The sequence below is a fragment of the Macrobrachium rosenbergii genome, chromosome 56, assembly GCF_040412425.1.
Source record: "Macrobrachium rosenbergii isolate ZJJX-2024 chromosome 56, ASM4041242v1, whole genome shotgun sequence".
Taxonomy (NCBI): Eukaryota; Metazoa; Arthropoda; class Malacostraca; order Decapoda; family Palaemonidae; genus Macrobrachium; species Macrobrachium rosenbergii.
In genome coordinates this window covers 70643863-70648862 of record NC_089796.1, presented here as the reverse complement: position 1 = coordinate 70648862, position 5000 = coordinate 70643863, and the positions used below count along the sequence as shown (strand labels likewise).

Genomic DNA, 5000 nt, shown 5'->3' with positions numbered 1-5000 from the left:
ATATATATATATATATATATATTGTATGTGTTTGTATATACACGTCATATATATGTATATAATATAGATATATGTATATATATATGTATATATATATATATATATATATATATATATATATATATATATATATATATATATATATATATATATATATATATATATATATATATATATATATATATATATATATATATATATATATATATATATTCTGAAAACATAGTTTCAGTGCACACATCTGCCTGTCTGCGAAAATGAACTAAAAGAAAGTCAAGAATTTGTTCAGAGGTCTGGTTAAACAAATCATTTATAACTAACTAACTATTCTTCCCAGAAACGAAGAAAGTCCTGTGTTATTATGAGACCGTTGTCAAAAAAAGGAACAAATCTTCCCTTAACAATGATAAACTTGAGGTTTGCTTGGAATCACCTCCTCAGGTTTATAATTGTTGAGAGAATATTTGTTCCTTTTTTTTTTTTTACAACGTTCTGATAATACCGTATTTTCTTCGATTCTGGGAGGAACAAATTCCTGAATTTCTTTGTTAATTTTCGCAGACAAGATGTGTGTGAGTTGAAACCTTTGTTTTCAGAATATATATATATATATATATATATATATATATATATATATATATATATATATATATATATATATATATATGTATATGTAAATATGCACAGTATATATATACATTCTTATTTATATATGTATATGTATATATATATATATATATGTATATACATATATATGTATATGTATATATGTTACAGTCAACACATAATCAGTCATTACGCGTAATGACTGAAATTTCAGTCATCACGTAATGCACTTAGGACATTTGATCCCCAGGAGCTAGTACTAAACACGGCGAAATACATTTTGACCCTCCAGGGGACTAGTACTAAACCCGGCGAAACAGTGTAGGTGACTCACTGTTTCGCCGTGTTTAGTACTAGCCCTGGGGATCAAATCCCCTAAGTGCATTACGCGTGATGACTGAAATTTCAGTCATTACGCGTAATGACTGATTACGCATGTTGACTGTAACATATATATATATGTATGTGTATATATATATGTGTGTGTGTGCGTGTGTGTGTATGTGTAATGTGCCGGAAAAATGTGCCCAGTTTACATGGGGTCGGCAAAGGGAACGTTGTAAATCATGTCTTCAAAAGTCCCACGTACCAAATGCATACTGAATTTAAACTGGGACATTAAAAGGTGTGTGTTGTAAGATAATGATAGTTTGTGTGTTCTAAATTGTTTAGTATTAAGGAATGAAATTAATCCTCTTGCAGAACTAAACATTTATTATCAGTCCCACTGTTCTGTAGAGGAAAATAATCCACTGGGTAAATTGAATTCATGGACAATCCGTTCCAGAAGTCCTTTATTCCTCACACCGTTGGATTGGGGAATAGTTCCCATGAGGACGATGTGAAATTGGAACCTCAAAAGTTTAAGCGAAGATGCAGTGCAAACGCATTACTACCCTAAAACAATTCTCCTTGCATTTTAAGAATTCACTCACGCTTTTATCTATGTATTGTTTTGTTAATATCTGTTATTTCAAATGAACACCACATTCTTTGGAAGCTTGAATTTCAAGTCAGTGGCCCCTGTGGGCTTGTTCCATATGAATAGTGTTCATCTTCTGAATAATTATAATAATAATGGTAATAACGATGGTAATAATAATAATAATGTTTTTACGTTCAGAGTCTGCACTCAAAGGCCAGTGATCCCATCAAACGGTAGAGGCTCTCTTTGATAACTCCGCCAAGTGGTAATTGGTACACGTGCTGTGTTTAAATAGTTTTAAAATGTAGCAGTTCTCAGATGCTTCTTACGCCTGTTTATATTTCAAAATGATGGTTACTCCAGTTATCGTCACTGGTTCTTTTTGTTGTGCTTTATTTATGTGTTGCTTTTTTTTTTAACGATTGACAATTCTTTATTGTGAAAGCCAGATTATCTGATCATTCCTTTTTGCAGTTATCTTCGTACGAATGTGGAAGAATCGCTGTTTTGTCATGTTCTGCTGCCGTGTTCGGTCTTTCATCTAGAGATGGTTCTCTCTCTCTCTCTCTCTCTCTCTCTCTCTCTCTCTCTCTCTCTCTCTCTCTCTCTCTCTCTCTCATTTAGCCTCTGTTGTGCAGGCTACACTGCATTGTTGTTATCGTCAGTAAATGAATATCATATATATATATATATATATATATATATATGTATATATATATATATAAAATATATATATATATATATATATATATATATATATATATATATAAAATATAAATATATAAATATATATATATATATATATATATATATATATATATATATATATATAAATATATATATATATATATATATATATATATATATATATATATATATATATAAATATAGATATATATAAATAAATATATATATATAAATAAATATATATATATATATATATATATATATATATATATATATATATATATATATATATATATATATATATGTCTGTCTAGTTTGTCAGTCTCATCTCTTCGAGATCAACTATTGCTAACATTGTCAGCACTTCTCTGTTGGTCTCCATCTTTTAGAGAACTCTGAAGATGAAAATCTTCTCTGATGAATGGCTATACTCATCGCTTTTTGGTAAAATAAAATTCGAGTGACATTAAAGAAATTTACTGCTACTAAACTAAAAAAAAAAAACTTAAAATCGCACAAGAATTGTTTCCTTACATCTCAAATCATGAGTTATTCAATAAAGAAGTTCTGTTAGAAATAAAACGAAAATATGGTAGGACCTACGGAGAATAGTCACACATTTTTAAAATGACTCAGCTAAAGAAATCGCCGCTTTAAAGCCAAAGTTATAAAGCTGTGAAGCAAAAAAAAAAAAAAAAAAAAATTACCCAAAAAGAAAAAAAATTATTTTACGAACAAGCTATGAAATATTTTTAACCAATTTTTTAAACCGTTGCCTTTTTTTCATTTTGAAAGCACAGGATTTTTTTTAAAGCATCCGCTTTATAATAATCCCTGTCCCCTAGTAGTGATGGGTGATCCCCTTCCATCGTCGCATTCTGCGTCTCTTATGATGTCAGCACCTGCGAAGAAGGAAGATAAATTAGAATAATTGCAGGATGAAACAGTATTGGCTTGAGAGTATTCGAAGTAACTGTTGCCTGCTTCTTAAGTTATTTCCAAATGTCAGTGTCAGTTTTTGCACTTAGATGTTTTTCTCAGGTACTCGCAAATATCAGCTTTTACGCTAAAAGCTTTGCAATTTTATACTTGCTAAAGAACACAGATGAAAGAGAAGCGCACGTATTTAGAGAACGTAAATGTAGAATTCAGTGGAAGGGGATGGATTGGGGAGATCTAACATGCTCATTTTCATTTACAACTATCTTTGAATTCCAGGAATATCCAGAAAAAGTCAGTGTGAAATTCTGTGGAAGGGAAAGGATTTTCATGTGTAACTACCTTTGAATTCCCGGAATATCTGCAGTATGAAAATATTCATCTTTCATTGTACTAAGAACTAACATTATCACGTTTTCCAGAGAAAAAAAAAAGTGTCGAGTTCCTGAGGCTTCAAACCTCATTTTTTGGCATCTCTACAAAGTCATCTTGCTTTTTCCCCTATTCATCTGCTCCAAGGTTTCAAATTGGCATCACGTGTAAACTTGGGAATCATTTCTCATTTCCCCTTCTGTCAAAAGAAGCGATTCTGGCAGTAAAAAAAAAATTACTTGTATATATGGCTTCCTTACTATTCTTCCATTCAGAGGCTGTAGATTCCGGAAATTGTTTCTGATCTTGTAGCCAGCAGCGTTTTCGAGGTTATAGAATCTCTCCATCTGCAAGAGAATACCGCAGCGGAAGCTGTTATATAAAACCCTCAGCGACTTTGTATCAAAGAGAAATCTTTTACGTACATGTGTGTGTGTATATACACAAACACACGCACACACATAAACGCTCATATAAGCACCCGCGCATATACACATACACACAAACACACACACACACATATATATACTGTATATATAATATATTATATATATACATATATATATACACATACAAATTACTATATATGTATACATATATATATATATATATATATATATATATATATATATATATATATATATATATATATATATATATATATACACACATAAGCATGTGCGTGTGAGTAATCAAATGATCACTTTTACCAGATGCATCTGTATTAGCTATAGGTAAGACGACCTCTTATCCTCTCGGTTCTTCACACTTTTTGGGTATACTAGTTGCTACAAAGTCTCGAATCCAAATAAAGAAACTCCAATTCCCTTGGTGAGGACCGAACCCATGCGCGCAGTGGTTTAGAGTAAGGGTAAGCTGGACCACTCGGTCAACGAAAAGAATTGTTTATTTCATCTCGAAAATGCATCATAGTCTTTTGAAATGTGATATATCTTGCTAGATCTTGAAAAGACGCACCGTCACCATTGCAGCATAGAGTTTTAGTGTTTACGGCTTTTTAGACTTAAGTATACATACATACAGGATCTACTGATCACTTTACCAGATACATTTTTAATTGCAGTTGCCACAATGGGGATGCGTCTAATCTAGGGGTGGCCAATCTTCAATCTTTTGCGTCCCATGAACCAATTTTTTCATTTTTAGTTCAGATGCGCCACGCAAACTTGTACCCACTTTCAGTCCTTTAAAGTATGGTAGTATGAGCGTATTTGGCAGTTATACATAGATTATATACATATATATATATGCATATATATTTATATACTGTACATTATATATACACACATATATATATATATATATATATATATATATATATATATATATATATATATATATATACAGTATATATATATATACATATATATATATATATATATATATATATATATATATATAACTAAGCATACAGATATGTAATTCATATATATATATATATATACATATA

The 5000-nt window shown here is 30.4% G+C and overlaps 2 protein-coding genes across 2 annotated transcripts in view; both read right to left on the bottom strand.

Moving 5' to 3' along the window:
• LOC136836242 (carbonic anhydrase 2-like) overlaps nucleotides 1-5000 on the bottom strand; it is a 65017-nt gene that overhangs the window by 54721 nt on the left and 5296 nt on the right. The gene's annotated exons all lie outside the window — the stretch shown is intronic.
• The window catches only part of LOC136836457 (carbonic anhydrase-like), a 27215-nt gene continuing 24894 nt past the window's right edge, over nucleotides 2680-5000 (bottom strand). Inside the window, exons 17-18 of the mRNA XM_067100724.1 lie at nucleotides 3790-3876; nucleotides 2680-3120 (exon numbers count right to left, since the gene is read on the bottom strand). The gene's annotated coding sequence lies outside the window, so the exon portion shown is untranslated. The remainder of the gene's footprint in view (nucleotides 3121-3789; nucleotides 3877-5000) is intronic.